This window comes from Centroberyx affinis, unplaced genomic scaffold (assembly GCF_046629955.1).
Source record: "Centroberyx affinis isolate AG114_WGS23_722 - 3 ecotype Tasmania unplaced genomic scaffold, CSIRO-AGI_Caff_v1 ptg000996l_1, whole genome shotgun sequence".
Taxonomy (NCBI): Eukaryota; Metazoa; Chordata; class Actinopteri; order Beryciformes; family Berycidae; genus Centroberyx; species Centroberyx affinis.
This window is the reverse complement of record NW_027279561.1, coordinates 172937-193884: the sequence shown is the minus strand read 5'-3', so window position 1 is coordinate 193884 and position 20948 is coordinate 172937. Positions and strand designations below refer to the sequence as shown.

The window sequence follows — 20948 nt, the reverse complement described above, 5'->3', positions numbered from 1 at the left end:
TAGAGGACGTATCAGATATTAAACTGATAAGAACAGATACTACACTTGATCTTAGCCAAAAGGCCGAGAAGCGATAACCCCCTGCCGTTGGCAGCACAAGGCCGCCCCTCCGGTCCGGCCCGTCCTCGTCGGGGTGTCGCAGTCTTTTACCATAACAATTGCTGGTGCTTAGCACCTCCGCCCACGGAGTCTCTGGCATTATCTGCCGACCGAGTTTTCTGTTTCCTTGCACAACTGTACAGGGCTCAGCCAAAGCGCTAAGCCCGCCAAAAATACCTTTAACTCTTTGGTGTTACTCTCCACGGAAGTCTTTAGTAAAAGGCGAAAGACTTGTACGTTATGAAGAGAAACCAGAGTAAGTACAGCCTCTCTCCGCAAGAGCGGCCAAAGACCCTAGTCGTCTCGGTCAACAGCTTCACGGTGCTCCCCCCTGTTTGGCTAGCTGCATAGCAAAGTACAGGCCACACCTTTGCTGGCACTCCACCCCGCCTTCTCGGGAGCCTGAGCCTAATCCAATCCGATGACCCGGAAATTCACCTCCGAGAAAACGCAGCACAGACTGCTTTGACCAGTTTCCAGGCGCACAAAAACGCCGTCCACTTTGTTCTTGGTCCTTCGGTCCGATATTAGATATTAGGTAGGACTTGCAGACTGGCTTTCCATGTTTTGAGATTTTGCTTTTCCACAGAGCGAGAGAAGGGTGCACCGTTCCCAGCGGCACTGCAATACCGGGTCGATGCGTGGAGCGAACGGAGCAAGCCCCTTTTTCGACTCCTGGTCCTAAAAATCCGTTTAATATGTTGTCCCCTTATAGAGGACGTATCAGATATTAAACTGATAAGAACAGATACTACACTTGATCTTAGCCAAAAGGCCGAGAAGCGATAACCCCCTGCCGTTGGCAGCACAAGGCCGCCCCTCCGGTCCGGCCCGTCCTCGTCGGGGTGTCGCAGTCTTTTACCATAACAATTGCTGGTGCTTAGCACCTCCGCCCACGGAGTCTCTGGCATTATCTGCCGACCGAGTTTTCTGTTTCCTTGCACAACTGTACAGGGCTCAGCCAAAGCGCTAAGCCCGCCAAAAATACCTTTAACTCTTTGGTGTTACTCTCCACGGAAGTCTTTAGTAAAAGGCGAAAGACTTGTACGTTATGAAGAGAAACCAGAGTAAGTACAGCCTCTCTCCGCAAGAGCGGCCAAAGACCCTAGTCGTCTCGGTCAACAGCTTCACGGTGCTCCCCCCTGTTTGGCTAGCTGCATAGCAAAGTACAGGCCACACCTTTGCTGGCACTCCACCCCGCCTTCTCGGGAGCCTGAGCCTAATCCAATCCGATGACCCGGAAATTCACCTCCGAGAAAACGCAGCACAGACTGCTTTGACCAGTTTCCAGGCGCACAAAAACGCCGTCCACTTTGTTCTTGGTCCTTCGGTCCGATATTAGATATTAGGTAGGACTTGCAGACTGGCTTTCCATGTTTTGAGATTTTGCTTTTCCACAGAGCGAGAGAAGGGTGCACCGTTCCCAGCGGCACTGCAATACCGGGTCGATGCGTGGAGCGAACGGAGCAAGCCCCTTTTTCGACTCCTGGTCCTAAAAATCCGTTTAATATGTTGTCCCCTTATAGAGAACGTATCAGATATTAAACTGATAAGAACAGATACTACACTTGATCTTAGCCAAAAGGCCGAGAAGCGATAACCCCCTGCCGTTGGCAGCACAAGGCCGCCCCTCCGGTCCGGCCCGTCCTCGTCGGGGTGTCGCAGTCTTTTACCATAACAATTGCTGGTGCTTAGCACCTCCGCCCACGGAGTCTCTGGCATTATCTGCCGACCGAGTTTTCTGTTTCCTTGCACAACTGTACAGGGCTCAGCCAAAGCGCTAAGCCCGCCAAAAATACGTTTAACTCTTTGGTGTTACTCTCCACGGAAGTCTTTAGTAAAAGGCGAAAGACTTGTACGTTATGAAGAGAAACCAGAGTAAGTACAGCCTCTCTCCGCAAGAGCGGCCAAAGACCCTAGTCGTCTCGGTCAACAGCTTCACGGTGCTCCCCCCTGTTTGGCTAGCTGCATAGCAAAGTACAGGCCACACCTTTGCTGGCACTCCACCCCGCCTTCTCGGGAGCCTGAGCCTAATCCAATCCGATGACCCGGAAATTCACCTCCGAGAAAACGCAGCACAGACTGCTTTGACCAGTTTCCAGGCGCACAAAAACGCCGTCCACTTTGTTCTTGGTCCTTCGGTCCGATATTAGATATTAGGTAGGACTTGCAGACTGGCTTTCCATGTTTTGAGATTTTGCTTTTCCACAGAGCGAGAGAAGGGTGCACCGTTCCCAGCGGCACTGCAATACCGGGTCGATGCGTGGAGCGAACGGAGCAAGCCCCTTTTTCGACTCCTGGTCCTAAAAATCCGTTTAATATGTTGTCCCCTTATAGAGGACGTATCAGATATTAAACTGATAAGAACAGATACTACACTTGATCTTAGCCAAAAGGCCGAGAAGCGATAACCCCCTGCCGTTGGCAGCACAAGGCCGCCCCTCCGGTCCGGCCCGTCCTCGTCGGGGTGTCGCAGTCTTTTACCATAACAGTTGCTGGTGCTTAGCACCTCCGCCCACGGAGTCTCTGGCATTATCTGCCGACCTAGTTTTCTGTTTCCTTGCACAACTGTACAGGGCTCAGCCAAAGCGCTAAGCCCGCCAAAAATACGTTTAACTCTTTGGTGTTACTCTCCACGGAAGTCTTTAGTAAAAGGCGAAAGACTTGTACGTTATGAAGAGAAACCAGAGTAAGTACAGCCTCTCTCCGCAAGAGCGGCCAAAGACCCTAGTCGTCTCGGTCAACAGCTTCACGGTGCTCCCCCCTGTTTGGCTAGCTGCATAGCAAAGTACAGGCCACACCTTTGCTGGCACTCCACCCCGCCTTCTCGGGAGCCTGAGCCTAATCCAATCCGATGACCCGGAAATTCACCTCCGAGAAAACGCAGCACAGACTGCTTTGACCAGTTTCCAGGCGCACAAAAACGCCGTCCACTTTGTTCTTGGTCCTTCGGTCCGATATTAGATATTAGGTAGGACTTGCAGACTGGCTTTCCATGTTTTGAGATTTTGCTTTTCCACAGAGCGAGAGAAGGGTGCACCGTTCCCAGCGGCACTGCAATACCGGGTCGATGCGTGGAGCGAACGGAGCAAGCCCCTTTTTCGACTCCTGGTCCTAAAAATCCGTTTAATATGTTGTCCCCTTATAGAGGACGTATCAGATATTAAACTGATAAGAACAGATACTACACTTGATCTTAGCCAAAAGGCCGAGAAGCGATAACCCCCTGCCGTTGGCAGCACAAGGCCGCCCCTCCGGTCCGGCCCGTCCTCGTCGGGGTGTCGCAGTCTTTTACCATAACAATTGCTGGTGCTTAGCACCTCCGCCCACGGAGTCTCTGGCATTATCTGCCGACCGAGTTTTCTGTTTCCTTGCACAACTGTACAGGGCTCAGCCAAAGCGCTAAGCCCGCCAAAAATACCTTTAACTCTTTGGTGTTACTCTCCACGGAAGTCTTTAGTAAAAGGCGAAAGACTTGTACGTTATGAAGAGAAACCAGAGTAAGTACAGCCTCTCTCCGCAAGAGCGGCCAAAGACCCTAGTCGTCTCGGTCAACAGCTTCACGGTGCTCCCCCCTGTTTGGCTAGCTGCATAGCAAAGTACAGGCCACACCTTTGCTGGCACTCCACCCCGCCTTCTCGGGAGCCTGAGCCTAATCCAATCCGATGACCCGGAAATTCACCTCCGAGAAAACGCAGCACAGACTGCTTTGACCAGTTTCCAGGCGCACAAAAACGCCGTCCACTTTGTTCTTGGTCCTTCGGTCCGATATTAGATATTAGGTAGGACTTGCAGACTGGCTTTCCATGTTTTGAGATTTTGCTTTTCCACAGAGCGAGAGAAGGGTGCACCGTTCCCAGCGGCACTGCAATACCGGGTCGATGCGTGGAGCGAACGGAGCAAGCCCCTTTTTCGACTCCTGGTCCTAAAAATCCGTTTAATATGTTGTCCCCTTATAGAGGACGTATCAGATATTAAACTGATAAGAACAGATACTACACTTGATCTTAGCCAAAAGGCCGAGAAGCGATAACCCCCTGCCGTTGGCAGCACAAGGCCGCCCCTCCGGTCCGGCCCGTCCTCGTCGGGGTGTCGCAGTCTTTTACCATAACAATTGCTGGTGCTTAGCACCTCCGCCCATGGAGTCTCTGGCATTATCTGCCGACCGAGTTTTCTGTTTCCTTGCACAACTGTACAGGGCTCAGCCAAAGCGCTAAGCCCGCCAAAAATACCTTTAACTCTTTGGTGTTACTCTCCACGGAAGTCTTTAGTAAAAGGCGAAAGACTTGTACGTTATGAAGAGAAACCAGAGTAAGTACAGCCTCTCTCCGCAAGAGCGGCCAAAGACCCTAGTCGTCTCGGTCAACAGCTTCACGGTGCTCCCCCCTGTTTGGCTAGCTGCATAGCAAAGTACAGGCCACACCTTTGCTGGCACTCCACCCCGCCTTCTCGGGAGCCTGAGCCTAATCCAATCCGATGACCCGGAAATTCACCTCCGAGAAAACGCAGCACAGACTGCTTTGACCAGTTTCCAGGCGCACAAAAACGCCGTCCACTTTGTTCTTGGTCCTTCGGTCCGATATTAGATATTAGGTAGGACTTGCAGACTGGCTTTCCATGTTTTGAGATTTTGCTTTTCCACAGAGCGAGAGAAGGGTGCACCGTTCCCAGCGGCACTGCAATACCGGGTCGATGCGTGGAGCGAACGGAGCAAGCCCCTTTTTCGACTCCTGGTCCTAAAAATCCGTTTAATATGTTGTCCCCTTATAGAGGACGTATCAGATATTAAACTGATAAGAACAGATACTACACTTGATCTTAGCCAAAAGGCCGAGAAGCGATAACCCCCTGCCGTTGGCAGCACAAGGCCGCCCCTCCGGTCCGGCCCGTCCTCGTCGGGGTGTCGCAGTCTTTTACCATAACAATTGCTGGTGCTTAGCACCTCCGCCCACGGAGTCTCTGGCATTATCTGCCGACCGAGTTTTCTGTTTCCTTGCACAACTGTACAGGGCTCAGCCAAAGCGCTAAGCCCGCCAAAAATACCTTTAACTCTTTGGTGTTACTCTCCACGGAAGTCTTTAGTAAAAGGCGAAAGACTTGTACGTTATGAAGAGAAACCAGAGTAAGTACAGCCTCTCTCCGCAAGAGCGGCCAAAGACCCTAGTCGTCTCGGTCAACAGCTTCACGGTGCTCCCCCCTGTTTGGCTAGCTGCATAGCAAAGTACAGGCCACACCTTTGCTGGCACTCCACCCCGCCTTCTCGGGAGCCTGAGCCTAATCCAATCCGATGACCCGGAAATTCACCTCCGAGAAAACGCAGCACAGACTGCTTTGACCAGTTTCCAGGCGCACAAAAACGCCGTCCACTTTGTTCTTGGTCCTTCGGTCCGATATTAGATATTAGGTAGGACTTGCAGACTGGCTTTCCATGTTTTGAGATTTTGCTTTTCCACAGAGCGAGAGAAGGGTGCACCGTTCCCAGCGGCACTGCAATACCGGGTCGATGCGTGGAGCGAACGGAGCAAGCCCCTTTTTCGACTCCTGGTCCTAAAAATCCGTTTAATATGTTGTCCCCTTATAGAGGACGTATCAGATATTAAACTGATAAGAACAGATACTACACTTCATCTTAGCCAAAAGGCCGAGAAGCGATAACCCCCTGCCGTTGGCAGCACAAGGCCGCCCCTCCGGTCCGGCCCGTCCTCGTCGGGGTGTCGCAGTCTTTTACCATAACAATTGCTGGTGCTTAGCACCTCCGCCCACGGAGTCTCTGGCATTATCTGCCGACCGAGTTTTCTGTTTCCTTGCACAACTGTACAGGGCTCAGCCAAAGCGCTAAGCCCGCCAAAAATACCTTTAACTCTTTGGTGTTACTCTCCACGGAAGTCTTTAGTAAAAGGCGAAAGACTTGTACGTTATGAAGAGAAACCAGAGTAAGTACAGCCTCTCTCCGCAAGAGCGGCCAAAGACCCTAGTCGTCTCGGTCAACAGCTTCACGGTGCTCCCCCCTGTTTGGCTAGCTGCATAGCAAAGTACAGGCCACACCTTTGCTGGCACTCCACCCCGCCTTCTCGGGAGCCTGAGCCTAATCCAATCCGATGACCCGGAAATTCACCTCCGAGAAAACGCAGCACAGACTGCTTTGACCAGTTTCCAGGCGCACAAAAACGCCGTCCACTTTGTTCTTGGTCCTTCGGTCCGATATTAGATATTAGGTAGGACTTGCAGACTGGCTTTCCATGTTTTGAGATTTTGCTTTTCCACAGAGCGAGAGAAGGGTGCACCGTTCCCAGCGGCACTGCAATACCGGGTCGATGCGTGGAGCGAACGGAGCAAGCCCCTTTTTCGACTCCTGGTCCTAAAAATCCGTTTAATATGTTGTCCCCTTATAGAGGACGTATCAGATATTAAACTGATAAGAACAGATACTACACTTGATCTTAGCCAAAAGGCCGAGAAGCGATAACCCCCTGCCGTTGGCAGCACAAGGCCGCCCCTCCGGTCCGGCCCGTCCTCGTCGGGGTGTCGCAGTCTTTTACCATAACAATTGCTGGTGCTTAGCACCTCCGCCCACGGAGTCTCTGGCATTATCTGCCGACCTAGTTTTCTGTTTCCTTGCACAACTGTACAGGGCTCAGCCAAAGCGCTAAGCCCGCCAAAAATACGTTTAACTCTTTGGTGTTACTCTCCACGGAAGTCTTTAGTAAAAGGCGAAAGACTTGTACGTTATGAAGAGAAACCAGAGTAAGTACAGCCTCTCTCCGCAAGAGCGGCCAAAGACCCTAGTCGTCTCGGTCAACAGCTTCACGGTGCTCCCCCCTGTTTGGCTAGCTGCATAGCAAAGTACAGGCCACACCTTTGCTGGCACTCCACCCCGCCTTCTCGGGAGCCTGAGCCTAATCCAATCCGATGACCCGGAAATTCACCTCCGAGAAAACGCAGCACAGACTGCTTTGACCAGTTTCCAGGCGCACAAAAACGCCGTCCACTTTGTTCTTGGTCCTTCGGTCCGATATTAGATATTAGGTAGGACTTGCAGACTGGCTTTCCATGTTTTGAGATTTTGCTTTTCCACAGAGCGAGAGAAGGGTGCACCGTTCCCAGCGGCACTGCAATACCGGGTCGATGCGTGGAGCGAACGGAGCAAGCCCCTTTTTCGACTCCTGGTCCTAAAAATCCGTTTAATATGTTGTCCCCTTATAGAGGACGTATCAGATATTAAACTGATAAGAACAGATACTACACTTGATCTTAGCCAAAAGGCCGAGAAGCGATAACCCCCTGCCGTTGGCAGCACAAGGCCGCCCCTCCGGTCCGGCCCGTCCTCGTCGGGGTGTCGCAGTCTTTTACCATAACAGTTGCTGGTGCTTAGCACCTCCGCCCACGGAGTCTCTGGCATTATCTGCCGACCGAGTTTTCTGTTTCCTTGCACAACTGTACAGGGCTCAGCCAAAGCGCTAAGCCCGCCAAAAATACGTTTAACTCTTTAGTGTTACTCTCCACGGAAGTCTTTAGTAAAAGGCGAAAGACTTGTACGTTATGAAGAGAAACCAGAGTAAGTACAGCCTCTCTCCGCAAGAGCGGCCAAAGACCCTAGTCGTCTCGGTCAACAGCTTCACGGTGCTCCCCCCTGTTTGGCTAGCTGCATAGCAAAGTACAGGCCACACCTTTGCTGGCACTCCACCCCGCCTTCTCGGGAGCCTGAGCCTAATCCAATCCGATGACCCGGAAATTCACCTCCGAGAAAACGCAGCACAGACTGCTTTGACCAGTTTCCAGGCGCACAAAAACGCCGTCCACTTTGTTCTTGGTCCTTCGGTCCGATATTAGATATTAGGTAGGACTTGCAGACTGGCTTTCCATGTTTTGAGATTTTGCTTTTCCACAGAGCGAGAGAAGGGTGCACCGTTCCCAGCGGCACTGCAATACCGGGTCGATGCGTGGAGCGAACGGAGCAAGCCCCTTTTTCGACTCCTGGTCCTAAAAATCCGTTTAATATGTTGTCCCCTTATAGAGGACGTATCAGATATTAAACTGATAAGAACAGATACTACACTTGATCTTAGCCAAAAGGCCGAGAAGCGATAACCCCCTGCCGTTGGCAGCACAAGGCCGCCCCTCCGGTCCGGCCCGTCCTCGTCGGGGTGTCGCAGTCTTTTACCATAACAATTGCTGGTGCTTAGCACCTCCGCCCACGGAGTCTCTGGCATTATCTGCCGACCGAGTTTTCTGTTTCCTTGCACAACTGTACAGGGCTCAGCCAAAGCGCTAAGCCCGCCAAAAATACCTTTAACTCTTTGGTGTTACTCTCCACGGAAGTCTTTAGTAAAAGGCGAAAGACTTGTACGTTATGAAGAGAAACCAGAGTAAGTACAGCCTCTCTCCGCAAGAGCGGCCAAAGACCCTAGTCGTCTCGGTCAACAGCTTCACGGTGCTCCCCCCTGTTTGGCTAGCTGCATAGCAAAGTACAGGCCACACCTTTGCTGGCACTCCACCCCGCCTTCTCGGGAGCCTGAGCCTAATCCAATCCGATGACCCGGAAATTCACCTCCGAGAAAACGCAGCACAGACTGCTTTGACCAGTTTCCAGGCGCACAAAAACGCCGTCCACTTTGTTCTTGGTCCTTCGGTCCGATATTAGATATTAGGTAGGACTTGCAGACTGGCTTTCCATGTTTTGAGATTTTGCTTTTCCACAGAGCGAGAGAAGGGTGCACCGTTCCCAGCGGCACTGCAATACCGGGTCGATGCGTGGAGCGAACGGAGCAAGCCCCTTTTTCGACTCCTGGTCCTAAAAATCCGTTTAATATGTTGTCCCCTTATAGAGGACGTATCAGATATTAAACTGATAAGAACAGATACTACACTTGATCTTAGCCAAAAGGCCGAGAAGCGATAACCCCCTGCCGTTGGCAGCACAAGGCCGCCCCTCCGGTCCGGCCCGTCCTCGTCGGGGTGTCGCAGTCTTTTACCATAACAATTGCTGGTGCTTAGCACCTCCGCCCACGGAGTCTCTGGCATTATCTGCCGACCGAGTTTTCTGTTTCCTTGCACAACTGTACAGGGCTCAGCCAAAGCGCTAAGCCCGCCAAAAATACCTTTAACTCTTTGGTGTTACTCTCCACGGAAGTCTTTAGTAAAAGGCGAAAGACTTGTACGTTATGAAGAGAAACCAGAGTAAGTACAGCCTCTCTCCGCAAGAGCGGCCAAAGACCCTAGTCGTCTCGGTCAACAGCTTCACGGTGCTCCCCCCTGTTTGGCTAGCTGCATAGCAAAGTACAGGCCACACCTTTGCTGGCACTCCACCCCGCCTTCTCGGGAGCCTGAGCCTAATCCAATCCGATGACCCGGAAATTCACCTCCGAGAAAACGCAGCACAGACTGCTTTGACCAGTTTCCAGGCGCACAAAAACGCCGTCCACTTTGTTCTTGGTCCTTCGGTCCGATATTAGATATTAGGTAGGACTTGCAGACTGGCTTTCCATGTTTTGAGATTTTGCTTTTCCACAGAGCGAGAGAAGGGTGCACCGTTCCCAGCGGCACTGCAATACCGGGTCGATGCGTGGAGCGAACGGAGCAAGCCCCTTTTTCGACTCCTGGTCCTAAAAATCCGTTTAATATGTTGTCCCCTTATAGAGAACGTATCAGATATTAAACTGATAAGAACAGATACTACACTTGATCTTAGCCAAAAGGCCGAGAAGCGATAACCCCCTGCCGTTGGCAGCACAAGGCCGCCCCTCCGGTCCGGCCCGTCCTCGTCGGGGTGTCGCAGTCTTTTACCATAACAATTGCTGGTGCTTAGCACCTCCGCCCACGGAGTCTCTGGCATTATCTGCCGACCGAGTTTTCTGTTTCCTTGCACAACTGTACAGGGCTCAGCCAAAGCGCTAAGCCCGCCAAAAATACGTTTAACTCTTTGGTGTTACTCTCCACGGAAGTCTTTAGTAAAAGGCGAAAGACTTGTACGTTATGAAGAGAAACCAGAGTAAGTACAGCCTCTCTCCGCAAGAGCGGCCAAAGACCCTAGTCGTCTCGGTCAACAGCTTCACGGTGCTCCCCCCTGTTTGGCTAGCTGCATAGCAAAGTACAGGCCACACCTTTGCTGGCACTCCACCCCGCCTTCTCGGGAGCCTGAGCCTAATCCAATCCGATGACCCGGAAATTCACCTCCGAGAAAACGCAGCACAGACTGCTTTGACCAGTTTCCAGGCGCACAAAAACGCCGTCCACTTTGTTCTTGGTCCTTCGGTCCGATATTAGATATTAGGTAGGACTTGCAGACTGGCTTTCCATGTTTTGAGATTTTGCTTTTCCACAGAGCGAGAGAAGGGTGCACCGTTCCCAGCGGCACTGCAATACCGGGTCGATGCGTGGAGCGAACGGAGCAAGCCCCTTTTTCGACTCCTGGTCCTAAAAATCCGTTTAATATGTTGTCCCCTTATAGAGGACGTATCAGATATTAAACTGATAAGAACAGATACTACACTTGATCTTAGCCAAAAGGCCGAGAAGCGATAACCCCCTGCCGTTGGCAGCACAAGGCCGCCCCTCCGGTCCGGCCCGTCCTCGTCGGGGTGTCGCAGTCTTTTACCATAACAGTTGCTGGTGCTTAGCACCTCCGCCCACGGAGTCTCTGGCATTATCTGCCGACCTAGTTTTCTGTTTCCTTGCACAACTGTACAGGGCTCAGCCAAAGCGCTAAGCCCGCCAAAAATACGTTTAACTCTTTGGTGTTACTCTCCACGGAAGTCTTTAGTAAAAGGCGAAAGACTTGTACGTTATGAAGAGAAACCAGAGTAAGTACAGCCTCTCTCCGCAAGAGCGGCCAAAGACCCTAGTCGTCTCGGTCAACAGCTTCACGGTGCTCCCCCCTGTTTGGCTAGCTGCATAGCAAAGTACAGGCCACACCTTTGCTGGCACTCCACCCCGCCTTCTCGGGAGCCTGAGCCTAATCCAATCCGATGACCCGGAAATTCACCTCCGAGAAAACGCAGCACAGACTGCTTTGACCAGTTTCCAGGCGCACAAAAACGCCGTCCACTTTGTTCTTGGTCCTTCGGTCCGATATTAGATATTAGGTAGGACTTGCAGACTGGCTTTCCATGTTTTGAGATTTTGCTTTTCCACAGAGCGAGAGAAGGGTGCACCGTTCCCAGCGGCACTGCAATACCGGGTCGATGCGTGGAGCGAACGGAGCAAGCCCCTTTTTCGACTCCTGGTCCTAAAAATCCGTTTAATATGTTGTCCCCTTATAGAGGACGTATCAGATATTAAACTGATAAGAACAGATACTACACTTGATCTTAGCCAAAAGGCCGAGAAGCGATAACCCCCTGCCGTTGGCAGCACAAGGCCGCCCCTCCGGTCCGGCCCGTCCTCGTCGGGGTGTCGCAGTCTTTTACCATAACAGTTGCTGGTGCTTAGCACCTCCGCCCACGGAGTCTCTGGCATTATCTGCCGACCTAGTTTTCTGTTTCCTTGCACAACTGTACAGGGCTCAGCCAAAGCGCTAAGCCCGCCAAAAATACGTTTAACTCTTTGGTGTTACTCTCCACGGAAGTCTTTAGTAAAAGGCGAAAGACTTGTACGTTATGAAGAGAAACCAGAGTAAGTACAGCCTCTCTCCGCAAGAGCGGCCAAAGACCCTAGTCGTCTCGGTCAACAGCTTCACGGTGCTCCCCCCTGTTTGGCTAGCTGCATAGCAAAGTACAGGCCACACCTTTGCTGGCACTCCACCCCGCCTTCTCGGGAGCCTGAGCCTAATCCAATCCGATGACCCGGAAATTCACCTCCGAGAAAACGCAGCACAGACTGCTTTGACCAGTTTCCAGGCGCACAAAAACGCCGTCCACTTTGTTCTTGGTCCTTCGGTCCGATATTAGATATTAGGTAGGACTTGCAGACTGGCTTTCCATGTTTTGAGATTTTGCTTTTCCACAGAGCGAGAGAAGGGTGCACCGTTCCCAGCGGCACTGCAATACCGGGTCGATGCGTGGAGCGAACGGAGCAAGCCCCTTTTTCGACTCCTGGTCCTAAAAATCCGTTTAATATGTTGTCCCCTTATAGAGGACGTATCAGATATTAAACTGATAAGAACAGATACTACACTTGATCTTAGCCAAAAGGCCGAGAAGCGATAACCCCCTGCCGTTGGCAGCACAAGGCCGCCCCTCCGGTCCGGCCCGTCCTCGTCGGGGTGTCGCAGTCTTTTACCATAACAATTGCTGGTGCTTAGCACCTCCGCCCACGGAGTCTCTGGCATTATCTGCCGACCGAGTTTTCTGTTTCCTTGCACAACTGTACAGGGCTCAGCCAAAGCGCTAAGCCCGCCAAAAATACGTTTAACTCTTTGGTGTTACTCTCCACGGAAGTCTTTAGTAAAAGGCGAAAGACTTGTACGTTATGAAGAGAAACCAGAGTAAGTACAGCCTCTCTCCGCAAGAGCGGCCAAAGACCCTAGTCGTCTCGGTCAACAGCTTCACGGTGCTCCCCCCTGTTTGGCTAGCTGCATAGCAAAGTACAGGCCACACCTTTGCTGGCACTCCACCCCGCCTTCTCGGGAGCCTGAGCCTAATCCAATCCGATGACCCGGAAATTCACCTCCGAGAAAACGCAGCACAGACTGCTTTGACCAGTTTCCAGGCGCACAAAAACGCCGTCCACTTTGTTCTTGGTCCTTCGGTCCGATATTAGATATTAGGTAGGACTTGCAGACTGGCTTTCCATGTTTTGAGATTTTGCTTTTCCACAGAGCGAGAGAAGGGTGCACCGTTCCCAGCGGCACTGCAATACCGGGTCGATGCGTGGAGCGAACGGAGCAAGCCCCTTTTTCGACTCCTGGTCCTAAAAATCCGTTTAATATGTTGTCCCCTTATAGAGGACGTATCAGATATTAAACTGATAAGAACAGATACTACACTTGATCTTAGCCAAAAGGCCGAGAAGCGATAACCCCCTGCCGTTGGCAGCACAAGGCCGCCCCTCCGGTCCGGCCCGTCCTCGTCGGGGTGTCGCAGTCTTTTACCATAACAGTTGCTGGTGCTTAGCACCTCCGCCCACGGAGTCTCTGGCATTATCTGCCGACCGAGTTTTCTGTTTCCTTGCACAACTGTACAGGGCTCAGCCAAAGCGCTAAGCCCGCCAAAAATACGTTTAACTCTTTAGTGTTACTCTCCACGGAAGTCTTTAGTAAAAGGCGAAAGACTTGTACGTTATGAAGAGAAACCAGAGTAAGTACAGCCTCTCTCCGCAAGAGCGGCCAAAGACCCTAGTCGTCTCGGTCAACAGCTTCACGGTGCTCCCCCCTGTTTGGCTAGCTGCATAGCAAAGTACAGGCCACACCTTTGCTGGCACTCCACCCCGCCTTCTCGGGAGCCTGAGCCTAATCCAATCCGATGACCCGGAAATTCACCTCCGAGAAAACGCAGCACAGACTGCTTTGACCAGTTTCCAGGCGCACAAAAACGCCGTCCACTTTGTTCTTGGTCCTTCGGTCCGATATTAGATATTAGGTAGGACTTGCAGACTGGCTTTCCATGTTTTGAGATTTTGCTTTTCCACAGAGCGAGAGAAGGGTGCACCGTTCCCAGCGGCACTGCAATACCGGGTCGATGCGTGGAGCGAACGGAGCAAGCCCCTTTTTCGACTCCTGGTCCTAAAAATCCGTTTAATATGTTGTCCCCTTATAGAGGACGTATCAGATATTAAACTGATAAGAACAGATACTACACTTGATCTTAGCCAAAAGGCCGAGAAGCGATAACCCCCTGCCGTTGGCAGCACAAGGCCGCCCCTCCGGTCCGGCCCGTCCTCGTCGGGGTGTCGCAGTCTTTTACCATAACAATTGCTGGTGCTTAGCACCTCCGCCCACGGAGTCTCTGGCATTATCTGCCGACCGAGTTTTCTGTTTCCTTGCACAACTGTACAGGGCTCAGCCAAAGCGCTAAGCCCGCCAAAAATACCTTTAACTCTTTGGTGTTACTCTCCACGGAAGTCTTTAGTAAAAGGCGAAAGACTTGTACGTTATGAAGAGAAACCAGAGTAAGTACAGCCTCTCTCCGCAAGAGCGGCCAAAGACCCTAGTCGTCTCGGTCAACAGCTTCACGGTGCTCCCCCCTGTTTGGCTAGCTGCATAGCAAAGTACAGGCCACACCTTTGCTGGCACTCCACCCCGCCTTCTCGGGAGCCTGAGCCTAATCCAATCCGATGACCCGGAAATTCACCTCCGAGAAAACGCAGCACAGACTGCTTTGACCAGTTTCCAGGCGCACAAAAACGCCGTCCACTTTGTTCTTGGTCCTTCGGTCCGATATTAGATATTAGGTAGGACTTGCAGACTGGCTTTCCATGTTTTGAGATTTTGCTTTTCCACAGAGCGAGAGAAGGGTGCACCGTTCCCAGCGGCACTGCAATACCGGGTCGATGCGTGGAGCGAACGGAGCAAGCCCCTTTTTCGACTCCTGGTCCTAAAAATCCGTTTAATATGTTGTCCCCTTATAGAGAACGTATCAGATATTAAACTGATAAGAACAGATACTACACTTGATCTTAGCCAAAAGGCCGAGAAGCGATAACCCCCTGCCGTTGGCAGCACAAGGCCGCCCCTCCGGTCCGGCCCGTCCTCGTCGGGGTGTCGCAGTCTTTTACCATAACAATTGCTGGTGCTTAGCACCTCCGCCCACGGAGTCTCTGGCATTATCTGCCGACCGAGTTTTCTGTTTCCTTGCACAACTGTACAGGGCTCAGCCAAAGCGCTAAGCCCGCCAAAAATACCTTTAACTCTTTGGTGTTACTCTCCACGGAAGTCTTTAGTAAAAGGCGAAAGACTTGTACGTTATGAAGAGAAACCAGAGTAAGTACAGCCTCTCTCCGCAAGAGCGGCCAAAGACCCTAGTCGTCTCGGTCAACAGCTTCACGGTGCTCCCCCCTGTTTGGCTAGCTGCATAGCAAAGTACAGGCCACACCTTTGCTGGCACTCCACCCCGCCTTCTCGGGAGCCTGAGCCTAATCCAATCCGATGACCCGGAAATTCACCTCCGAGAAAACGCAGCACAGACTGCTTTGACCAGTTTCCAGGCGCACAAAAACGCCGTCCACTTTGTTCTTGGTCCTTCGGTCCGATATTAGATATTAGGTAGGACTTGCAGACTGGCTTTCCATGTTTTGAGATTTTGCTTTTCCACAGAGCGAGAGAAGGGTGCACCGTTCCCAGCGGCACTGCAATACCGGGTCGATGCGTGGAGCGAACGGAGCAAGCCCCTTTTTCGACTCCTGGTCCTAAAAATCCGTTTAATATGTTGTCCCCTTATAGAGGACGTATCAGATATTAAACTGATAAGAACAGATACTACACTTGATCTTAGCCAAAAGGCCGAGAAGCGATAACCCCCTGCCGTTGGCAGCACAAGGCCGCCCCTCCGGTCCGGCCCGTCCTCGTCGGGGTGTCGCAGTCTTTTACCATAACAGTTGCTGGTGCTTAGCACCTCCGCCCACGGAGTCTCTGGCATTATCTGCCGACCTAGTTTTCTGTTTCCTTGCACAACTGTACAGGGCTCAGCCAAAGCGCTAAGCCCGCCAAAAATACGTTTAACTCTTTGGTGTTACTCTCCACGGAAGTCTTTAGTAAAAGGCGAAAGACTTGTACGTTATGAAGAGAAACCAGAGTAAGTACAGCCTCTCTCCGCAAGAGCGGCCAAAGACCCTAGTCGTCTCGGTCAACAGCTTCACGGTGCTCCCCCCTGTTTGGCTAGCTGCATAGCAAAGTACAGGCCACACCTTTGCTGGCACTCCACCCCGCCTTCTCGGGAGCCTGAGCCTAATCCAATCCGATGACCCGGAAATTCACCTCCGAGAAAACGCAGCACAGACTGCTTTGACCAGTTTCCAGGCGCACAAAAACGCCGTCCACTTTGTTCTTGGTCCTTCGGTCCGATATTAGATATTAGGTAGGACTTGCAGACTGGCTTTCCATGTTTTGAGATTTTGCTTTTCCACAGAGCGAGAGAAGGGTGCACCGTTCCCAGCGGCACTGCAATACCGGGTCGATGCGTGGAGCGAACGGAGCAAGCCCCTTTTTCGACTCCTGGTCCTAAAAATCCGTTTAATATGTTGTCCCCTTATAGAGGACGTATCAGATATTAAACTGATAAGAACAGATACTACACTTGATCTTAGCCAAAAGGCCGAGAAGCGATAACCCCCTGCCGTTGGCAGCACAAGGCCGCCCCTCCGGTCCGGCCCGTCCTCGTCGGGGTGTCGCAGTCTTTTACCATAACAGTTGCTGGTGCTTAGCACCTCCGCCCACGGAGTCTCTGGCATTATCTGCCGACCGAGTTTTCTGTTTCCTTGCACAACTGTACAGGGCTCAGCCAAAGCGCTAAGCCCGCCAAAAATACGTTTAACTCTTTAGTGTTACTCTCCACGGAAGTCTTTAGTAAAAGGCGAAAGACTTGTACGTTATGAAGAGAAACCAGAGTAAGTACAGCCTCTCTCCGCAAGAGCGGCCAAAGACCCTAGTCGTCTCGGTCAACAGCTTCACGGTGCTCCCCCCTGTTTGGCTAGCTGCATAGCAAAGTACAGGCCACACCTTTGCTGGCACTCCACCCCGCCTTCTCGGGAGCCTGAGCCTAATCCAATCCGATGACCCGGAAATTCACCTCCGAGAAAACGCAGCACAGACTGCTTTGACCAGTTTCCAGGCGCACAAAAACGCCGTCCACTTTGTTCTTGGTCCTTCGGTCCGATATTAGATATTAGGTAGGACTTGCAGACTGGCTTTCCATGTTTTGAGATTTTGCTTTTCCACAGAGCGAGAGAAGGGTGCACCGTTCCCAGCGGCACTGCAATACCGGGTCGATGCGTGGAGCGAACGGAGCAAGCCCCTTTTTCGACTCCTGGTCCTAAAAATCCGTTTAATATGTTGTCCCCTTATAGAGGACGTATCAGATATTAAACTGATAAGAACAGATACTACACTTGATCTTAGCCAAAAGGCCGAGAAGCGATAACCCCCTGCCGTTGGCAGCACAAGGCCGCCCCTCCGGTCCGGCCCGTCCTCGTCGGGGTGTCGCAGTCTTTTACCATAACAATTGCTGGTGCTTAGCACCTCCGCCCACGGAGTCTCTGGCATTATCTGCCGACCGAGTTTTCTGTTTCCTTGCACAACTGTACAGGGCTCAGCCAAAGCGCTAAGCCCGCCAAAAATACCTTTAACTCTTTGGTGTTACTCTCCACGGAAGTCTTTAGTAAAAGGCGAAAGACTTGTACGTTATGAAGAGAAACCAGAGTAAGTACAGCCTCTCTCCGCAAGAGCGGCCAAAGACCCTAGTCGTCTCGGTCAACAGCTTCACGGTGCTCCCCCCTGTTTGGCTAGCTGCATAGCAAAGTACAGGCCACACCTTTGCTGGCACTCCACCCCGCCTTCTCGGGAGCCTGAGCCTAATCCAATCCGATGACCCGGAAATTCACCTCCGAGAAAACGCAGCACAGACTGCTTTGACCAGTTTCCAGGCGCACAAAAACGCCGTCCACTTTGTTCTTGGTCCTTCGGTCCGATATTAGATATTAGGTAGGACTTGCAGACTGGCTTTCCATGTTTTGAGATTTTGCTTTTCCACAGAGCGAGAGAAGGGTGCACCGTTCCCAGCGGCACTGCAATACCGGGTCGATGCGTGGAGCGAACGGAGCAAGCCCCTTTTTCGACTCCTGGTCCTAAAAATCCGTTTAATATGTTGTCCCCTTATAGAGGACGTATCAGATATTAAACTGATAAGAACAGATACTACACTTGATCTTAGCCAAAAGGCCGAGAAGCGATAACCCCCTGCCGTTGGCAGCACAAGGCCGCCCCTCCGGTCCGGCCCGTCCTCGTCGGGGTGTCGCAGTCTTTTACCATAACAATTGCTGGTGCTTAGCACCTCCGCCCACGGAGTCTCTGGCATTATCTGCCGACCGAGTTTTCTGTTTCCTTGCACAACTGTACAGGGCTCAGCCAAAGCGCTAAGCCCGCCAAAAATACCTTTAACTCTTTGGTGTTACTCTCCACGGAAGTCTTTAGTAAAAGGCGAAAGACTTGTACGTTATGAAGAGAAACCAGAGTAAGTACAGCCTCTCTCCGCAAGAGCGGCCAAAGACCCTAGTCGTCTCGGTCAACAGCTTCACGGTGCTCCCCCCTGTTTGGCTAGCTGCATAGCAAAGTACAGGCCACACCTTTGCTGGCACTCCACCCCGCCTTCTCGGGAGCCTGAGCCTAATCCAATCCGATGACCCGGAAATTCACCTCCGAGAAAACGCAGCACAGACTGCTTTGACCAGTTTCCAGGCGCACAAAAACGCCGTCCACTTTGTTCTTGGTCCTTCGGTCCGATATTAGATATTAGGTAGGACTTGCAGACTGGCTTTCCATGTTTTGAGATTTTGCTTTTCCACAGAGCGAGAGAAGGGTGCACCGTTCCCAGCGGCACTGCAATACCGGGTCGATGCGTGGAGCGAACGGAGCAAGCCCCTTTTTCGACTCCTGGTCCTAAAAATCCGTTTAATATGTTGTCCCCTTATAGAGAACGTATCAGATATTAAACTGATAAGAACAGATACTACACTTGATCTTAGCCAAAAGGCCGAGAAGCGATAACCCCCTGCCGTTGGCAGCACAAGGCCGCCCCTCCGGTCCGGCCCGTCCTCGTCGGGGTGTCGCAGTCTTTTACCATAACAATTGCTGGTGCTTAGCACCTCCGCCCACGGAGTCTCTGGCATTATCTGCCGACCGAGTTTTCTGTTTCCTTGCACAACTGTACAGGGCTCAGCCAAAGCGCTAAGCCCGCCAAAAATACGTTTAACTCTTTGGTGTTACTCTCCACGGAAGTCTTTAGTAAAAGGCGAAAGACTTGTACGTTATGAAGAGAAACCAGAGTAAGTACAGCCTCTCTCCGCAAGAGCGGCCAAAGACCCTAGTCGTCTCGGTCAACAGCTTCACGGTGCTCCCCCCTGTTTGGCTAGCTGCATAGCAAAGTACAGGCCACACCTTTGCTGGCACTCCACCCCGCCTTCTCGGGAGCCTGAGCCTAATCCAATCCGATGACCCGGAAATTCACCTCCGAGAAAACGCAGCACAGACTGCTTTGACCAGTTTCCAGGCGCACAAAAACGCCGTCCACTTTGTTCTTGGTCCTTCGGTCCGATATTAGATATTAGGTAGGACTTGCAGACTGGCTTTCCATGTTTTGAGATTTTGCTTTTCCACAGAGCGAGAGAAGGGTGCACCGTTCCCAGCGGCACTGCAATACCGGGTCGATGCGTGGAGCGAACGGAGCAAGCCCCTTTTTCGACTCCTGGTCCTAAAAATCCGTTTAATATGTTGTCCCCTTATAGAGGACGTATCAGATATTAAACTGATAAGAACAGATACTACACTTGATCTTAGCCAAAAGGCCGAGAAGCGATAACCCCCTGCCGTTGGCAGCACAAGGCCGCCCCTCCGGTCCGGCCCGTCCTCGTCGGGGTGTCGCAGTCTTTTACCATAACAGTTGCTGGTGCTTAGCACCTCCGCCCACGGAGTCTCTGGCATTATCTGCCGACCTAGTTTTCTGTTTCCTTGCACAACTGTACAGGGCTCAGCCAAAGCGCTAAGCCCGCCAAAAATACGTTTAACTCTTTGGTGTTACTCTCCACGGAAGTCTTTAGTAAAAGGCGAAAGACTTGTACGTTATGAAGAGAAACCAGAGTAAGTACAGCCTCTCTCCGCAAGAGCGGCCAAAGACCCTAGTCGTCTCGGTCAACAGCTTCACGGTGCTCCCCCCTGTTTGGCTAGCTGCATAGCAAAGTACAGGCCACACCTTTGCTGGCACTCCACCCCGCCTTCTCGGGAGCCTGAGCCTAATCCAATCCGATGACCCGGAAATTCACCTCCGAGAAAACGCAGCACAGACTGCTTTGACCAGTTTCCAGGCGCACAAAAACGCCGTCCACTTTGTTCTTGGTCCTTCGGTCCGATATTAGATATTAGGTAGGACTTGCAGACTGGCTTTCCATGTTTTGAGATTTTGCTTTTCCACAGAGCGAGAGAAGGGTGCACCGTTCCCAGCGGCACTGCAATACCGGGTCGATGCGTGGAGCGAACGGAGCAAGCCCCTTTTTCGACTCCTGGTCCTAAAAATCCGTTTAATATGTTGTCCCCTTATAGAGGACGTATCAGATATTAAACTGATAAGAACAGATACTACACTTGATCTTAGCCAAAAGGCCGAGAAGCGATAACCCCCTGCCGTTGGCAGCACAAGGCCGCCCCTCCGGTCCGGCCCGTCCTCGTCGGGGTGTCGCAGTCTTTTACCATAACAATTGCTGGTGCTTAGCACCTCCGCCCACGGAGTCTCTGGCATTATCTGCCGACCGAGTTTTCTGTTTCCTTGCACAACTGTACAGGGCTCAGCCAAAGCGCTAAGCCCGCCAAAAATACGTTTAACTCTTTGGTGTTACTCTCCACGGAAGTCTTTAGTAAAAGGCGAAAGACTTGTACGTTATGAAGAGAAACCAGAGTAAGTACAGCCTCTCTCCGCAAGAGCGGCCAAAGACCCTAGTCGTCTCGGTCAACAGCTTCACGGTGCTCCCCCCTGTTTGGCTAGCTGCATAGCAAAGTACAGGCCACACCTTTGCTGGCACTCCACCCCGCCTTCTCGGGAGCCTGAGCCTAATCCAATCCGATGACCCGGAAATTCACCTCCGAGAAAACGCAGCACAGACTGCTTTGACCAGTTTCCAGGCGCACAAAAACGCCGTCCACTTTGTTCTTGGTCCTTCGGTCCGATATTAGATATTAGGTAGGACTTGCAGACTGGCTTTCCATGTTTTGAGAT

General features: G+C 51.9%; 51 non-coding genes and 1 pseudogene across 51 annotated transcripts; all 52 read right to left on the bottom strand.

Annotated features, from left to right (window-relative positions):
• LOC139646635 (U2 spliceosomal RNA) lies at positions 1-75 on the bottom strand (annotated as a pseudogene; the record flags this gene model as incomplete).
• Positions 76-243: 168 nt separating this feature from the next.
• On the bottom strand, positions 244-359 carry LOC139646729 (U5 spliceosomal RNA). Its single transcript, XR_011695446.1, has one exon. It is a non-coding gene; the product is annotated as a U5 spliceosomal RNA (small nuclear RNA).
• Positions 360-695: 336 nt separating this feature from the next.
• LOC139646616 (U2 spliceosomal RNA) lies at positions 696-886 on the bottom strand. The gene has a single exon (XR_011695341.1). It is a non-coding gene; the product is annotated as a U2 spliceosomal RNA (small nuclear RNA).
• A 168-nt stretch (positions 887-1054) lies between these two features.
• LOC139646728 (U5 spliceosomal RNA) lies at positions 1055-1170 on the bottom strand. Its single transcript, XR_011695445.1, has one exon. It is a non-coding gene; the product is annotated as a U5 spliceosomal RNA (small nuclear RNA).
• Positions 1171-1506: 336 nt separating this feature from the next.
• Positions 1507-1697, bottom strand: LOC139646626 (U2 spliceosomal RNA). The gene has a single exon (XR_011695351.1). It is a non-coding gene; the product is annotated as a U2 spliceosomal RNA (small nuclear RNA).
• Positions 1698-1865: 168 nt separating this feature from the next.
• LOC139646659 (U5 spliceosomal RNA) lies at positions 1866-1981 on the bottom strand. Its single transcript, XR_011695380.1, has one exon. It is a non-coding gene; the product is annotated as a U5 spliceosomal RNA (small nuclear RNA).
• A 336-nt stretch (positions 1982-2317) lies between these two features.
• LOC139646614 (U2 spliceosomal RNA) lies at positions 2318-2508 on the bottom strand. Its single transcript, XR_011695340.1, has one exon. It is a non-coding gene; the product is annotated as a U2 spliceosomal RNA (small nuclear RNA).
• Positions 2509-2676: 168 nt separating this feature from the next.
• Positions 2677-2792, bottom strand: LOC139646658 (U5 spliceosomal RNA). Its single transcript, XR_011695379.1, has one exon. It is a non-coding gene; the product is annotated as a U5 spliceosomal RNA (small nuclear RNA).
• A 336-nt stretch (positions 2793-3128) lies between these two features.
• On the bottom strand, positions 3129-3319 carry LOC139646613 (U2 spliceosomal RNA). Its single transcript, XR_011695339.1, has one exon. It is a non-coding gene; the product is annotated as a U2 spliceosomal RNA (small nuclear RNA).
• Positions 3320-3487: 168 nt separating this feature from the next.
• Positions 3488-3603, bottom strand: LOC139646727 (U5 spliceosomal RNA). Its single transcript, XR_011695444.1, has one exon. It is a non-coding gene; the product is annotated as a U5 spliceosomal RNA (small nuclear RNA).
• A 336-nt stretch (positions 3604-3939) lies between these two features.
• On the bottom strand, positions 3940-4130 carry LOC139646612 (U2 spliceosomal RNA). Its single transcript, XR_011695338.1, has one exon. It is a non-coding gene; the product is annotated as a U2 spliceosomal RNA (small nuclear RNA).
• A 168-nt stretch (positions 4131-4298) lies between these two features.
• LOC139646726 (U5 spliceosomal RNA) lies at positions 4299-4414 on the bottom strand. The gene has a single exon (XR_011695443.1). It is a non-coding gene; the product is annotated as a U5 spliceosomal RNA (small nuclear RNA).
• Positions 4415-4750: 336 nt separating this feature from the next.
• LOC139646611 (U2 spliceosomal RNA) lies at positions 4751-4941 on the bottom strand. The gene has a single exon (XR_011695337.1). It is a non-coding gene; the product is annotated as a U2 spliceosomal RNA (small nuclear RNA).
• Positions 4942-5109: 168 nt separating this feature from the next.
• Positions 5110-5225, bottom strand: LOC139646725 (U5 spliceosomal RNA). Its single transcript, XR_011695442.1, has one exon. It is a non-coding gene; the product is annotated as a U5 spliceosomal RNA (small nuclear RNA).
• Positions 5226-5561: 336 nt separating this feature from the next.
• On the bottom strand, positions 5562-5752 carry LOC139646630 (U2 spliceosomal RNA). Its single transcript, XR_011695355.1, has one exon. It is a non-coding gene; the product is annotated as a U2 spliceosomal RNA (small nuclear RNA).
• Positions 5753-5920: 168 nt separating this feature from the next.
• On the bottom strand, positions 5921-6036 carry LOC139646724 (U5 spliceosomal RNA). The gene has a single exon (XR_011695441.1). It is a non-coding gene; the product is annotated as a U5 spliceosomal RNA (small nuclear RNA).
• A 336-nt stretch (positions 6037-6372) lies between these two features.
• Positions 6373-6563, bottom strand: LOC139646610 (U2 spliceosomal RNA). The gene has a single exon (XR_011695336.1). It is a non-coding gene; the product is annotated as a U2 spliceosomal RNA (small nuclear RNA).
• A 168-nt stretch (positions 6564-6731) lies between these two features.
• LOC139646656 (U5 spliceosomal RNA) lies at positions 6732-6847 on the bottom strand. The gene has a single exon (XR_011695378.1). It is a non-coding gene; the product is annotated as a U5 spliceosomal RNA (small nuclear RNA).
• Positions 6848-7183: 336 nt separating this feature from the next.
• On the bottom strand, positions 7184-7374 carry LOC139646609 (U2 spliceosomal RNA). Its single transcript, XR_011695335.1, has one exon. It is a non-coding gene; the product is annotated as a U2 spliceosomal RNA (small nuclear RNA).
• A 168-nt stretch (positions 7375-7542) lies between these two features.
• LOC139646641 (U5 spliceosomal RNA) lies at positions 7543-7658 on the bottom strand. Its single transcript, XR_011695363.1, has one exon. It is a non-coding gene; the product is annotated as a U5 spliceosomal RNA (small nuclear RNA).
• A 336-nt stretch (positions 7659-7994) lies between these two features.
• LOC139646608 (U2 spliceosomal RNA) lies at positions 7995-8185 on the bottom strand. Its single transcript, XR_011695334.1, has one exon. It is a non-coding gene; the product is annotated as a U2 spliceosomal RNA (small nuclear RNA).
• A 168-nt stretch (positions 8186-8353) lies between these two features.
• LOC139646722 (U5 spliceosomal RNA) lies at positions 8354-8469 on the bottom strand. The gene has a single exon (XR_011695439.1). It is a non-coding gene; the product is annotated as a U5 spliceosomal RNA (small nuclear RNA).
• A 336-nt stretch (positions 8470-8805) lies between these two features.
• Positions 8806-8996, bottom strand: LOC139646607 (U2 spliceosomal RNA). Its single transcript, XR_011695333.1, has one exon. It is a non-coding gene; the product is annotated as a U2 spliceosomal RNA (small nuclear RNA).
• A 168-nt stretch (positions 8997-9164) lies between these two features.
• On the bottom strand, positions 9165-9280 carry LOC139646721 (U5 spliceosomal RNA). Its single transcript, XR_011695438.1, has one exon. It is a non-coding gene; the product is annotated as a U5 spliceosomal RNA (small nuclear RNA).
• A 336-nt stretch (positions 9281-9616) lies between these two features.
• On the bottom strand, positions 9617-9807 carry LOC139646625 (U2 spliceosomal RNA). The gene has a single exon (XR_011695350.1). It is a non-coding gene; the product is annotated as a U2 spliceosomal RNA (small nuclear RNA).
• A 168-nt stretch (positions 9808-9975) lies between these two features.
• LOC139646655 (U5 spliceosomal RNA) lies at positions 9976-10091 on the bottom strand. The gene has a single exon (XR_011695377.1). It is a non-coding gene; the product is annotated as a U5 spliceosomal RNA (small nuclear RNA).
• Positions 10092-10427: 336 nt separating this feature from the next.
• LOC139646606 (U2 spliceosomal RNA) lies at positions 10428-10618 on the bottom strand. Its single transcript, XR_011695332.1, has one exon. It is a non-coding gene; the product is annotated as a U2 spliceosomal RNA (small nuclear RNA).
• Positions 10619-10786: 168 nt separating this feature from the next.
• On the bottom strand, positions 10787-10902 carry LOC139646654 (U5 spliceosomal RNA). Its single transcript, XR_011695376.1, has one exon. It is a non-coding gene; the product is annotated as a U5 spliceosomal RNA (small nuclear RNA).
• Positions 10903-11238: 336 nt separating this feature from the next.
• LOC139646604 (U2 spliceosomal RNA) lies at positions 11239-11429 on the bottom strand. Its single transcript, XR_011695330.1, has one exon. It is a non-coding gene; the product is annotated as a U2 spliceosomal RNA (small nuclear RNA).
• Positions 11430-11597: 168 nt separating this feature from the next.
• LOC139646653 (U5 spliceosomal RNA) lies at positions 11598-11713 on the bottom strand. Its single transcript, XR_011695375.1, has one exon. It is a non-coding gene; the product is annotated as a U5 spliceosomal RNA (small nuclear RNA).
• Positions 11714-12049: 336 nt separating this feature from the next.
• LOC139646603 (U2 spliceosomal RNA) lies at positions 12050-12240 on the bottom strand. The gene has a single exon (XR_011695329.1). It is a non-coding gene; the product is annotated as a U2 spliceosomal RNA (small nuclear RNA).
• Positions 12241-12408: 168 nt separating this feature from the next.
• LOC139646652 (U5 spliceosomal RNA) lies at positions 12409-12524 on the bottom strand. The gene has a single exon (XR_011695374.1). It is a non-coding gene; the product is annotated as a U5 spliceosomal RNA (small nuclear RNA).
• Positions 12525-12860: 336 nt separating this feature from the next.
• On the bottom strand, positions 12861-13051 carry LOC139646602 (U2 spliceosomal RNA). Its single transcript, XR_011695328.1, has one exon. It is a non-coding gene; the product is annotated as a U2 spliceosomal RNA (small nuclear RNA).
• Positions 13052-13219: 168 nt separating this feature from the next.
• LOC139646639 (U5 spliceosomal RNA) lies at positions 13220-13335 on the bottom strand. Its single transcript, XR_011695361.1, has one exon. It is a non-coding gene; the product is annotated as a U5 spliceosomal RNA (small nuclear RNA).
• A 336-nt stretch (positions 13336-13671) lies between these two features.
• On the bottom strand, positions 13672-13862 carry LOC139646601 (U2 spliceosomal RNA). Its single transcript, XR_011695327.1, has one exon. It is a non-coding gene; the product is annotated as a U2 spliceosomal RNA (small nuclear RNA).
• Positions 13863-14030: 168 nt separating this feature from the next.
• Positions 14031-14146, bottom strand: LOC139646720 (U5 spliceosomal RNA). Its single transcript, XR_011695437.1, has one exon. It is a non-coding gene; the product is annotated as a U5 spliceosomal RNA (small nuclear RNA).
• Positions 14147-14482: 336 nt separating this feature from the next.
• Positions 14483-14673, bottom strand: LOC139646624 (U2 spliceosomal RNA). Its single transcript, XR_011695349.1, has one exon. It is a non-coding gene; the product is annotated as a U2 spliceosomal RNA (small nuclear RNA).
• Positions 14674-14841: 168 nt separating this feature from the next.
• Positions 14842-14957, bottom strand: LOC139646719 (U5 spliceosomal RNA). Its single transcript, XR_011695436.1, has one exon. It is a non-coding gene; the product is annotated as a U5 spliceosomal RNA (small nuclear RNA).
• Positions 14958-15293: 336 nt separating this feature from the next.
• Positions 15294-15484, bottom strand: LOC139646600 (U2 spliceosomal RNA). The gene has a single exon (XR_011695326.1). It is a non-coding gene; the product is annotated as a U2 spliceosomal RNA (small nuclear RNA).
• Positions 15485-15652: 168 nt separating this feature from the next.
• Positions 15653-15768, bottom strand: LOC139646650 (U5 spliceosomal RNA). Its single transcript, XR_011695372.1, has one exon. It is a non-coding gene; the product is annotated as a U5 spliceosomal RNA (small nuclear RNA).
• Positions 15769-16104: 336 nt separating this feature from the next.
• LOC139646598 (U2 spliceosomal RNA) lies at positions 16105-16295 on the bottom strand. Its single transcript, XR_011695325.1, has one exon. It is a non-coding gene; the product is annotated as a U2 spliceosomal RNA (small nuclear RNA).
• A 168-nt stretch (positions 16296-16463) lies between these two features.
• On the bottom strand, positions 16464-16579 carry LOC139646638 (U5 spliceosomal RNA). The gene has a single exon (XR_011695360.1). It is a non-coding gene; the product is annotated as a U5 spliceosomal RNA (small nuclear RNA).
• Positions 16580-16915: 336 nt separating this feature from the next.
• Positions 16916-17106, bottom strand: LOC139646597 (U2 spliceosomal RNA). The gene has a single exon (XR_011695324.1). It is a non-coding gene; the product is annotated as a U2 spliceosomal RNA (small nuclear RNA).
• A 168-nt stretch (positions 17107-17274) lies between these two features.
• On the bottom strand, positions 17275-17390 carry LOC139646718 (U5 spliceosomal RNA). Its single transcript, XR_011695435.1, has one exon. It is a non-coding gene; the product is annotated as a U5 spliceosomal RNA (small nuclear RNA).
• Positions 17391-17726: 336 nt separating this feature from the next.
• On the bottom strand, positions 17727-17917 carry LOC139646596 (U2 spliceosomal RNA). Its single transcript, XR_011695323.1, has one exon. It is a non-coding gene; the product is annotated as a U2 spliceosomal RNA (small nuclear RNA).
• Positions 17918-18085: 168 nt separating this feature from the next.
• Positions 18086-18201, bottom strand: LOC139646717 (U5 spliceosomal RNA). The gene has a single exon (XR_011695434.1). It is a non-coding gene; the product is annotated as a U5 spliceosomal RNA (small nuclear RNA).
• Positions 18202-18537: 336 nt separating this feature from the next.
• On the bottom strand, positions 18538-18728 carry LOC139646623 (U2 spliceosomal RNA). The gene has a single exon (XR_011695348.1). It is a non-coding gene; the product is annotated as a U2 spliceosomal RNA (small nuclear RNA).
• A 168-nt stretch (positions 18729-18896) lies between these two features.
• On the bottom strand, positions 18897-19012 carry LOC139646649 (U5 spliceosomal RNA). Its single transcript, XR_011695371.1, has one exon. It is a non-coding gene; the product is annotated as a U5 spliceosomal RNA (small nuclear RNA).
• A 336-nt stretch (positions 19013-19348) lies between these two features.
• Positions 19349-19539, bottom strand: LOC139646595 (U2 spliceosomal RNA). Its single transcript, XR_011695322.1, has one exon. It is a non-coding gene; the product is annotated as a U2 spliceosomal RNA (small nuclear RNA).
• A 168-nt stretch (positions 19540-19707) lies between these two features.
• On the bottom strand, positions 19708-19823 carry LOC139646648 (U5 spliceosomal RNA). Its single transcript, XR_011695370.1, has one exon. It is a non-coding gene; the product is annotated as a U5 spliceosomal RNA (small nuclear RNA).
• A 336-nt stretch (positions 19824-20159) lies between these two features.
• On the bottom strand, positions 20160-20350 carry LOC139646594 (U2 spliceosomal RNA). Its single transcript, XR_011695321.1, has one exon. It is a non-coding gene; the product is annotated as a U2 spliceosomal RNA (small nuclear RNA).
• Positions 20351-20518: 168 nt separating this feature from the next.
• LOC139646647 (U5 spliceosomal RNA) lies at positions 20519-20634 on the bottom strand. The gene has a single exon (XR_011695369.1). It is a non-coding gene; the product is annotated as a U5 spliceosomal RNA (small nuclear RNA).
• Positions 20635-20948: the final 314 nt, after the last annotated feature.